Genomic DNA, 12,580 nt, shown 5'->3' on the forward strand with positions numbered 1-12,580 from the left:
AGGGATTGCAGGGTCATATGGGAGGTTGACATTTAGAGTTTTAGGAATTGCCACACTGCTTTACACAGAGGTTGCACTAGTTTACACTCCCACCAACAGTGTGGAAGAGTTCCTTTTTGTCACACCCTCTCCAACAACTGTTATTTTTTGAATTATTGATAATTGCCATTCTGACTGGAGTTAGGTGGTATCTCAGTGTGGTTTTGATTTGTATCTCCCTGATGATTAGTGAGGTTGAACATTTCTTCATGTGTCTGTTGGTTGCTCGGATGTCTTCCTTTGTGAAGTGTCTGTTCATATCTTTTGCCCATTTTATAATGGGATTGTTTGTTTTTTTTCTTTTCAGCACGTTTGAGTTCCTTATAGATCCAAGATGTTAAGCCTTTGTCAGACCTGGGGTTGGCAAATACTTTTTCCCAGTCTGTGGGCTGTCTCCCTGCTCTCTTGATGGTTTCTTTGGCTTTGCAGAAGCTTGTCAGTTTAATGAGGTCCCACTTGTCTATCTTATCCCTTATGGCCTGTGGGTTTTGGTTTTTGTTCAGGAATTGGATGCCAGTTCCAATTTTCATGAGGGTATTGCCTTCATTTTCTAAGGTTCTTATGGTTTGAGGTTTTTACATTTAGGTCTTTGATCCATTTGGAGTTAACCTTTGTGCATAGGGATAGATAGGGGTCCTGTTTCAATCTTCTGCATGTGGTCAGTCAGTTTTCCCAGCCCCATTTACTGAATAGGTTCTCCTCTCCCCAGTGGTAGGTGGTGGAGGCTTTGTTGAAGATGAGTTGGTTGAGAAATTGAGGTTTTGCTTCTGGAATCTCAATTCTATTCCATTGATCTATATGCCTGTTCCTATATCAATACCCAGCTGTTTTGATGATTGTATCTGTATAGTAAAGTTTGAAGTCTGGTAATTTGATACTGTCTGCTTTGGATTTTTTGCTGAGGATTGTTCTGGCTGTTCTTGGTCTTTTGTGTTTCCATATCAATTCCTGTGTTGTTTTTTCTAGGTCTGAGAAGAATGTTGCTAGAAATTTGATAGGTATTGGATTGAATCTGTAGATTGCCTTAGGTAAGATGGACATCTTACACAATGTTGATGCTTCCAATCCATGAGCATGGGATATTTTTCTACTTGTTTGTGTCATTTTTGATTTCTTTGAGCAGTGTTTTGTAGTTTTCATTGTAAAGGTCTTTCACGTCTCTGGTTAGGAAGATGCCAAGGTATTTAATTTTTTTGTGGCTATTGTGAATGGAATTGTACTTTTTATTTGGGTTTCCTGTCTGTTTACTATTGGTGTAAAGATATGTGATTGTCTTTTACACATTTATTTTATATCCTGAGACTTTGCCGAAGGCCTTTATCTGTGTAAGGAGGTTTTTGACAGATTCTCGTGGGTTTTCAAGGTGCACAATCATGTCATCTGCAAAGAGAGATAATTTGACTTCCTCTTTTCCTATTTGGATACCCCTGATTGCCTTTTCTTCTCTGATTGCTCTAGGCAGGACTTCCAATACTAGATGAACAGGAGGGGTGAAAGTGGGCATCCTTGTCTTGTTCCAGTTTTCAGGGGAAATGGTTCCAATTTTTGTCCATTTAGGATTATGCTGGCTGTGGGTTTCTCATAAGTGGCTGTTACTATTTTGATGTATGTTCCCCGTATGCCTAGATGTTCAAGGATTTTTATCAAGAAGGGGTGCTAGCTTTTATCAAAAGCTTTTTCTGTATCTAATGATATGATCATGTGGTTTTTGTTTTGACACCTCTTGATGTATTTAATTACAATTATGGTTTTATGAATGTTGAACCAGCCTTGCATCCCAGGGATGAAGCCTACTTGGTCATGATGGATGATTTTTGAGATGTGTTGTTGAATCAGGTTTGCTAGGATCTTGTTTACAATTTTAGCATCTATGCTCATCAAAGATATTGGCCTGTAGTTCTCTTTCTTTGTTGGATCTTTCTGGCTTGGGTATCAATGTGATGTTGGCTTCGTAAAATGATTTGGGGAGAGTTCCATCTTTTTCAATTGCCTGGAATACCTTCATTAGGATTGGTATCAGCTCCTCCTTAAATGTCTTGTAGAATTCTGCTGGAAAGCCATCTGGACCAGGGCTTTTTTTGTAGGTAGTTTTCTTATTACGTAGTTGATTTCCTTGATTGTTATTGATCTATTTAGGGTCTCAACTTCTTCTTGTTCCAACCTAGGTAGGTTGTGTGATGTCAGAAAGTCCTCCATTTCCTTAAGGTTTTCAAGTTTGTTTCTATACAAGTGTATGTAGTAGTCTCTAATGATCTTTTGTATTTCTTCAGGGTCATGTGTGACTTCATCTTTTGTGTTTCTGATTGTGCTTATTTGGGTTTTTTTCTCATTTTTTCTTGGTCAGTCTAGCTAGGGGACCATCAATCTTGTTTATCCTCAAAGAACCAGCTTTTTGTTTCATTGATTTTTTTTGTATTATCTTTTTGTCTTTTATGTCCTGGATTTGGGCTTTTATTTTTGTGATCTGGATTCTTCTGCTGAAATTAGGGTTTTTGTGGTCTTGCTTTTCCAGCTTCCTTAGGTGGCTTGTTAGGCTGTTAATTTGTATTCTTTCCATTTTCTTCATGTGTGTTTGTAGGGATATAAATTCCCCTCTTACTACAGCTTTTAAGGCATCCACAAATTTTGGTACGATGTTTCTTCATTTTCATTTGTTTCCAGGTATCTTTTGATCTCTGTTTTGATTTCATCATTGACCCAGGAGTTGTTTAGCATCATGTGGTTTAGTGTCCATGTCTTTGTGGGTTTTGGGGGGACTTTGTTGGTGTCAATGTTTATTTTTATTCCACTGTGGTCCGAGAAGGTGCATGGTAGAATTTTGGTCCTTTTAAATTTGCTTATGCTTGATTTATGGTCAATTATGTGGGCGATCCTAGAATACGTTCCATGCAGTGATGAGTAGAATGTGTATTCTGTGGTCTTTGGATGGAGTGTTCTGTAGGTATTAAGTCAGATATTGTATTTTTGACAAATTGAAAGTTGGTGGCAAACCACACTTCGAGCAAGCTTATTGATGTCATTTTGCCAACAGCATGTGCTCACTTCATATCTCTGTGTCACATTTTGGTAATTCTTCAAATATTTCAAACTTTTAAGTTATTATATTTGAGATCATTGATCTTTGATGTTACTATTGCCGATTGCAGTTATTTTGGGGCACCACAAATCATGCTCATATAAAACAACAAACTTAATTTATAAATGTTGTGTTTACTCTGATGGATTTGCAAACTGTCTGTCCCCCTGTCCCTTTCCTTTTCCTTGGGGCCCTCTGATTTTTGAGACACAACAATAATGAAAGTAGGCCAATTAATAACCCTCCAATGGTCTCTGAGTGTTCAAAGGAAAGGAAGGGTTGTAGGCCTTTCACTTTAAACCCAAGGCCAGAAATGATTAAGCTTAGTGAGAAGTCATGTCAAAAGTTAAGTTGAAATCTAGGCCTCTTGTATCAGATAGCGAAGTTGTGAACGCAAAGAAAAAGTTTTTGAAGAAAATTAAAAGTGCTACTTCAACGAACACACGAATGATAACAAAGGTAACAAATAGCCTTATTGTTGATACACAGAAAGTTTGAGTGGTCTCAATAGAAAATCAAACCAGTCAACATCCTCTTAAGTCAAAGACTAAACCAGAGCAAGGTTCTAACTCTCTTCAATTCTATGAAGGTTGAGAGAGAGGAGGAAGCTGCAGAGGAAAAGTCTGAAGCTAGCAGAAGTTGGTTCATGAGGTTTAAATTAGTAAGAAGAGTCTTCATAACATAAAAGTGAAAGATAAAGTAGCAAGAGCTTATGTAGAAGTGGCAGCAAGTTATCCAGAAGAACTAGCTAAGATCATGAATGAAGATCACTAGGCCAAACAACAGATTTTCAGTGTAGACAAGACAGCCTTCTACTGAAAGAAGATTCCGCCTAGGATTTTCACAGTTAAAGAGGAAAAAGTCAATTCCTGGCTTCAAAATTTTAAAGGAAAGCCTGACTCTCTTGTTAGGGGCTAATGCAGTTAGTGATTTTAAATTGATGTCAATGCTCATTGACAATTCAGAAAATCTTAGGGCCCTTAAGAATTATGCTAAATCTACTCTCTGTGCTCTATAAATAGAACAAAGTCTGGATGACAGCACATCTGTTTACAGCATGTTTTACTGAATATTTTAAGGCAATTGTAGAGAGCTACTGCTCAGAAACAAGATTTCTTTCAAAATATTTCTCCCCATTGACAGTGCACTTGGTCATCCAAGAGCTCTGATGGGGCTGTACCAGATTTATGCTGTTTTCATGCCTACTTGCAGCTCATGGAGTAATTTTAATTTTCAAGTATTATTTTTTAAGGACTACATTTCATAATGCTATAACTGCCATAGATAGTGCCTTTTTGATATGGATTTTGGCAAAGTGAACTGAAAGCTTTCTGTAAAGGATTAAATATTCTAGATGCCTTTAGAAGCATTTGTGATTCCTAGGAGGAGGTCAAAATACCATTAGTGGGAGTTTGGAAAAAGTTGATTCCCACTCTCATGAATGACTTTGAGAGATTCAAGACTTCTGTGGGGGAAAGTAACTGCTGATGTGTTGGAAATAGCAAGAGAACTAGAAATATAAGTAGAAACTGAAGATGTGGCTGAATTGCTCCAATCTCATCAAAACTTTAATAAATGAGAAATGCTTCTAATGAGAGAGCACAAAAAGTGGTTTCTTGAGGTGGAATACATTACTGGGGAAGATGCTGTGAACTTTGTTGAAATGAAAACAAAAGATCTAGAAATGTATTGATAAAGTAGTGGCAGGGTTTGAGAGAATTAGTCTAAGTTTTAGTCAGTAAAATGCTATCAGAAAGCATCACATGTTACAGAGAATTCTTTCATGAAGGGAAGAGCCAATTGATTCAGCAAACATCCTTGTTGTCTTATTTTAAGAAATTTCCATAGCCACCCAACGTTCAGTAACCACCGCCCTGATCTTTCAGTAGCCACAGACATTGAGGCAAGACCTTCTGTCAGCAAAAGGATTACATCTTGCTGAAGGCTTAGATGACAGTATTTTTAAGCAATAAAACATTTTAAAATTAAGGTATGTATATTGTTTTTATAGACCTAATGCTATTGTACACTAAAGTACAGTGTAAACATAACTTTTATATGCACTGGGAAGCCAAAAGGTTCATGTGACTCACTTCATTGTGATATTTGCTTGATTGTAGTGATCTGGAATCAAACCTGCACTATCTCTGAGGTAAGGCTATATCGTTAATTCTTGCTGTCTTACATTTTGGAGGTATCCATTTCTTGTGTCCTAATTTTACTTCACGATTTTCTTTCTTTTTTCTTGCCTCAGTAACCTTTTATCATGTTTTTAGAATCTAATTCATTTTAGTCCTATTCTGAATTTACTGAAATACGTTCCATCCTGCAGAAGGGTGGTAGAAAGGGGATGCGATATAAGCAGAATTATTCCTTAATCCTTTGTTCTTCTTTAACTTCTGAGGTCCCGTAGATATTGTTATAACTCGGAAATAGACAATTCTTTAAAACAAGATATTTAAAATATTTGTGGCAGTCATAAATTTTATTTTCATTTAGCCACACCCAATTATGAAGCACTATTTTGGAAGAAACACTCTATTAGGAGGCATGGAAACTAGAATCTACTATTATTTCTTCAGTTTACTAACTCTGTGACCTTGGAAGAGTCACTCAATTCCTTTAGTCCTCAGTTGCTCATCTTTATATTGGGATAATATTTTATTTGTTAAAGTCAGGAATTCGTGTAAATTAATTTCTTTCCTTTTAGCTGCAAGAGCTATGATCACCTAAGTGTCCTATGACTTTGAATTTTATGAATAAAGTCATTAAATATAGTAGATGTCTATATTTCCTAGACATTTCCCCCAGAAATGCAAATGCTCTGTATGATGTAGTCCATCTGCACTTTTAATGAAAATTTCTTTCTGATGAAATATGCATTTTAAGATTTCTATTGCATTTCAAAAGGAAGGGATTTGAAAAAGCTCCTTAATATTTCAAAGAGAATGTGATCATCAGGCTTAGCTATGTTTTCTAAGATGTTTGAAACTTGAAAAAAACCATTTGATTTCATAAATACTATGTTATCTCTTTTAAAAAATAAATGATAATCAACTAATTATTTTGTTATTTACCTACTTGGGGCTACAGGGGACAAGTTGATTCCATCTCAAATGGCAGATAGTAATTTTTGCTTGAATCTATAGGAAAACCATGAAGAATGAACTGTAGCTGTCTAGGTGGCTTTCAGTTGTGGAAATTTGTAATTCAAGGAGAATCCTTGAACCCTGGTAACAGGATTTACCTCTTGTTAGGGGACATTGTCTTTGCCATTTTCCTGTAAATGATTATGGGTTGTGGATGTATGCATGGAATATTAGTCTCTTAATAAATCTTGAGTCTTTTAACAATTTGCCTGGAAAATTCAGAAGAGGTGTGAGGATTAATGTGGAGATTTTTAGTCTAATCCTTCATATTCCATAGAAGGGCTTTTCAAATTCTTATCCTATTGTATACAAATTCCTCTTTCACTGGCCTGTGTGCTTAGAGCTCAATGAGTTGAGTAGAAGCACATGCTCATTTGGCTTACATGATGGCTATGGGCAGTCCTTGAGAGGGCGGGTCTAGGAATAGCTACTGCAACCCCAGTTCCTACCCTCCTAACTCAGAAATAGGTGTTTTCAGCGTGAATCTCATAAAAAAAAACCTTAGATTGGTCACTCTCATCTTTTGAAAGAGAAAGGTGCTTTTCATGATCTCAGAAGGAAGATTATAATAAAACTTATTTTTCTCCTATTATGATTCTGAAAAAATATACTATACTTATGATAATAAAAACTTATTCTTTAGAAAAAATTCTATATTATTTTCACAAAGACATGAACTGCTTTCAGTGAAAATAAAGTTGTTTTAGGTATCGATTAAGAAAATTAAGAAAAAAATTCAAGGTACAGTTTGAGTATTCCTAACCCAAGAGTCTGAAACCTGAAATGTTCTAAAATTCAAAACTTTTTGAGTGCTGACAATATGGTCAAAGGAAATTCACATTAGGGCAGTTTAGATTTTTAGGTTAAGGATGGTGAACCAGTAAGTATAATGCAAGTAATAATAATAAAAAATCTGAAGCCTAAAACACTTTTTGTCCTAAGCATTTTGTATAAAGGATATTCAACCTATAATCCAAGTAGAGACTTCTGTAAGATTCTCCTGTATGTCTGAGCCAGCTTGGCACCATTAAAAGATCCTTCCCACTCACTACCAGAAGTCACATCTTGGTATTGGAAAAAAAGGGCATCTTGGTATTGGAATAAAAGGGCATCTTGGTATTGGAAAGAGGTTTAGGGGACCATTTTATTCCAAACTCTCTCCACTCATGCCTTTTATTCTGTTCTAACATTCCCAACTCGTGCTTGGACTCTGCCTCTGTGCCTAGTCTCCATGTTCTCCTGCCTCCACTAGACTACCTGGGCATAGGCAATCTAAATCTTTAGTCTACACTCTGGTCTTCTGGCCAATATACTTCACTTTGAGACTGGCCTGGGCTTTCAGATTCCAACGCAGCTCAACAACAGGTTACTTGAAATATCAGCCATTATTTATGGTAATTGGAAAACATCTGCATTTCTCAAGGAAGCTGTTTATCAAGGTGCTAACAGAAATAGAAATGTTAATAAAAAAGAGCTACAATTGCCTCAGTGTCCTATGCTATAAGTTTCTTTTCTTTATTTTTTGTCAATATTTTAAATTTTGATATTGTGGGGTACAGTTAAGGGTTAGATATAAAAATATGCTTTGTTCAGGCACCCTTGTTGATAAGGGGTGTTTCCCCATCCCCAGGCAGATATTACTACTGTTAATCCCACCTCCCTTCCCCTCCCCCCCTATAGTTTCCCACCACTGTCAGTCTTTTTCTTATAGTATTACGATGGATATTCAAGGTCCACTATATGAGTGAGAACATGTGATACTCAGATCTTTGTTTCTTTGAGAGGTCACTCAGTATTATAGACTCTAGTTCCATCCAGGTTGCTGTGAAATTCATGATTTTGTTCTTTTTTATGGCTGCATAGTATTCCATTGTGTATATGTACCACAATTTTTTTAATCCAGTCCTCTTTTGATGGGCAGCATGGTTGATTCCAGGTTCTTGCTATTGTGAACATTGCTGTGATAAACATACGTGTGCAGGTATCTTTTCATAGAGTGATTTGAGTTCTTCAGGGTATATTCCCAGTAGGGGGATTGCAGGGTCATATGGGAGGTCGATATTTAGAGCTTTAAGGAATAGCCACACTGCTTTCCACAGAAGTTGCACTAGTTTGCACTCCCACCAACAGTGTAGGAATTTTCCCTTTTCACCACATCCTCTCCAGCGACTGTTATTTTTTGAGTTATTGATAATGGCCATTCTGACTGGAGTTAGGTGGTAACTCAGTGAGGTTTTGATTTGCATCTCCTTGGTGATTAGTGAGGTTGAACATTTCTTCATGTGTCTGTTGGCTGCTCAGATGTCTTCCTTTGAATAGTATCTGTTCATATCTTTCTCCCACTTTATAATGGGGTTGTTTGTTTTTTTCTTTTCAGCACGTTTGAGTTCCTTGTAGATCCAAGATGGTAAGCCTTTGTCAGAACTGGGGTCAGCAAATAATTTTTCCCAGTCTGTGGGCCATCTCCCTGCTCTCTTGATGGTTTTTTTGACTTTGCAGAAGCTTGTCAGTTTAATGAGGTCCCACTTGTCTATCTTATCTCTTATGGCCTGTGGGTTTCAGGTTTTGTTCAGGAATTGGATGCCAGTTCCGATTTCCATGAGGGTATGTCCTTCATTTTCTAAGGTTCTTATGGTTTGAGGTTTTACATTTAGGTCTCTGATCCATTTAGAGTTAATTTTTGTGTATGGGGATATATAGGGGTCTTGTTTGAGTCTTCTGCATGTGGTCAGCCAGTTTTCCCAGTACCATTTACTGAATAGGTTCTCTTCTCCCCAGTGGGTGGTGGAGGCTTTGTTGAAGATGAGTTGGTTGAGAAATTGTGATTTTGCTTCTGGAATCTCAATTCTATTCCATTGGTCTATATGCCTGTTCCTGTAACAATACCAAACTGTTTTGATTATTGTAGCTTTATAGTGAAGTCTGAAGTCTAGTAATGTGATACCACCTGCTTTGGTTTTTTTGCTGAAGATTGTTCTGGCTATTCTTGGTCGTTTGTGTTTCCATATGAATTCCTGTATTGTTTTTTTCTAGGTCTGAGAAAAATGTTCCTGGTAATTTGATGGGTATTGCATTAAATCTGTAGATTGCCTTAGATAGGAGGGACATCTTCACAATGTTGATTCTTTCAATCCATGAGCATGGGATATTTTTGTACTTGTTTGTGTCATCTTTGATTTCTTTGGGCAGTGTTTTGTAGTTTTCATTGTAAAGCTCTTTCACGTTTCTGGTTAGGAAGATGCCAAGTTATTTCATTTTTTTTGTGGCTATTGTGAATGGAATTGTGCTTTTTATTTGGGTTTCTCTTTGTTTATTATTGGTGTAAAGAATGTGATTGTCTTTTGTACATTTATTTTATATCCCGAGACTTTGATAAAGGCCTTTATCAGTGTAAGGAGGTTTTTGACAGATTCTCTTGGGTTTTCAAGGTACACATCATGTCATCTGCAAAGAGAGATAGCTTGACTTCCTCTTTTCCTATTTGGATACCTCTGATTGCCTTCTCTTGTCTGATTGCTCTAGTCAGGACTTTCACCACTATATTGAACAGGAGGGGTGAGAGTGGGCATCCTTGTCTTGTTCCAGTTTTCAGGGGAAATGGTTCCAGTTTTTGTTCATTTAGGAGTATGCTGGTTGTGGGTTCTCATAGATGGCTTTTACTATTTTGAGGTATGTTTCCCGTATGTCTAGATGTTTGAGGGTTTTTATCAAGAAAGGGTGCTGGATTTTATCAAAAGCTTTTTCTGCATCTAATGATATAATCATGTGGTTTTTGTTTTGACATCTGTGATGTATTTAATTACATTTATGGTTTTACGAATGTTGAACCAGCCTTGCATCCCAGGGATGAAGCCTACTTGGTCATGATGGATGATTTTTGAGATGTGTTGTTGAATCAGGTTTGCTAGGATCTTGTTGAGAATTTTAGCATCTATGTTCATCAAAGATATTGACCTATAGTTCTCTTTCTTTGTTGAGTCTTTGGGTATCAATGTGATGTTGGGTATCAATGTGATGTTGGCTTTGTAAAATGATTTTGGGAGAGTTTCATCTTTTTCAATTGCCTGGAATACCTACATTAGGATTGGTATCAGCTCCTCCTTAAATGTCTTGTAGAATTCTGCTGGAAAGCCGTTCAGTCCAGGACTTTTTTTGTTGGTAGTTTTCTTATTATGTAGTCAATTTCCTTGATTGTTATTGGTCTATTTAGGGCCTCAATTTCATCTTGTTTCAACCTAGGCAGGTTGTGTGATGTCAGAAAGTTCTCCATTTTCTTAAGGTTTTCAAGTTTGTTTCCATATAAGTGTACATAGTAGTCTCTAATGATTTTTTGTATTTCTTCAGGGTCAGATGTGACTTCATCTTTTGTGTTTCTGATTGTGTTTATTTGGACTTTTTCTCTCATTTTCTTGGTCAGTCTAGCTAGGGGACTATCAATCTTGTTTATCCTTTTGAAGAACCAGCTTTTTGTTACATTGATTATTTTGTATTATCTTTTTGTCTTGTATGTCCTGGATTTGGGCTTTTATTTTGGTGATTTGGATTCTTCTACTGAAATTAGGGTTTTCTTGTTCTTGCTTTTCCAACTTCCTTACGTGGTTTATTAGGCTGTTAATTTGTGATCCTTCCATTTTCTTCATGTGCGATTGTAGGGATATAAATTCCCCTCTTACTACAGCTTTCATGGTTTCCCAGAGATTTTGGTAAGTTGTTTCTTCATTTTCATCTGTTTCCAGGTATCTTTTAATCTCTGTTTTGATTTCATTGTTGACCCAGGTGTTGTTTAGCATCATGTTGTTTAGTGTCCATGTCTTTGTGGGTTTTTTGGGGGACCTTGTTGGTGTTAATTATTTTTATTCCGCTGTGGTTCGAGAAGGTGCATGGTAAAATTTCGGTCCTTTTAAATTTGCTTATGCTTGATTTATGGTCAAGTATGTGGTCGATCTTAGAGTACATTCCATGTGTTGATGAGTAGAATGTATATTCTGTGGTCTCTGAATGGATGGTTCTGTAGGTATCAATTAAGTCCATTTGGTCAAGGGTTGCATTGAGGTTTTGGATCTCATTGCTGATTTTTTGTCCTGATGATCTGTCTAGGGTTGTGAGTGGGGTATTGAAGTCCCCTGCTATGATGGTGTTGGAGTTGATATCTTTTTTTAGTTTACCTAGAAGCTGCTTTATGAAAGTTGGTGCTCCTATGTTGGGTGCCTATATGTTTAGGATGGATATTTCTTGTTGATGGATCGAACCTTTTACCATTATGTAGTGGCCTTCTGTATCTTTTTAAATTTTTGATAGCTTAAAGGGTATTTTGTCTGAGATTAAGATCATGACTCCTCCTTTTTTTGTGTACTGTTCACCGGAAAATTTGTTTCCCCTTCTCTTACTTTGAGTCTGTGAGTGTCCTTTCTAGTGAGGTGAGTCTCTTGAAGGCAATAAATTGTTGCTTGGTGATATTTTATCCATTTTGCCATTCTATGTCTTTTCAGTGGTGCATTTAATCCATTCACATTCAAGCTAATTATTGAAATGTGAGAGTTGATCCCTGTCATAATGTTCTTACAGAGTTGTTGTTGTTCTTCCTGTTTGTGTGTTGTCTTTCTTTTGGTTTTAGAATCGGTTCATGTGTGTTTTTAAATCTTTTGCCTGTACTCTTGTGAAGAACGTTGTTGTTCTTCTTTCCTTTTCTTCTGTGTTCAATACTTTCTTAAGTGTTTCTTGTAGAAGTGGTCTGGTGGCAGCGTAGGTTCTTAGGGATTGGATGTCTGGGAAAGATTTCAATTCTCCTTCACTGAAGAAGCTTGGCTTGGCTGGGTAGGTTATTCTCGGTTGAAACTGTTTATCTTTTAGAACTTTGGAGATAGGGCTCCAAGCTCTCCTAGTCTGGAGGGTTTCTGTAGATAAATTTGCTGCTATTCTAATTGGTCTTCCCTAGTAGGTAGTCTGACCTTTTTCTCTTGCTGTCTTTAGGATTTTTTCTTTTATACCTACTTTGTTTAGGCAAATTATTATGTGTCTGGGAGTTGGTCTTCTGATTTGTTATCTTGCAGGGGTTCTCTGAATCTCTTGTGTTTGAATTTTTGCATCACTGATGAGATGAGGGAAGTTTTCTTGAATAATTTCATGAAATGCTTGTTCTTGTGTGGCCTCTGTTTCTCTCTCTACCTCAGGAAGGCTAATTACTCTTAGGTTTTTTTCTCTTGAAGTGATCATTCATCTCTTGAAGGTTTTCTTCTGTCTTTTTAAGCTTCTTTTCTGTTTTTGACAGTTTGGGTTAGTTCTGTGTTTTGGTCTTCGAGCTCTGAAATTCTTTCTT

The sequence above is a fragment of the Carlito syrichta genome, unplaced genomic scaffold (assembly GCF_000164805.1).
Source record: "Carlito syrichta isolate Samal-C Ts95f unplaced genomic scaffold, Tarsius_syrichta-2.0.1 Scaffold287865, whole genome shotgun sequence".
Classification (NCBI taxonomy): Eukaryota; Metazoa; Chordata; class Mammalia; order Primates; family Tarsiidae; genus Carlito; species Carlito syrichta.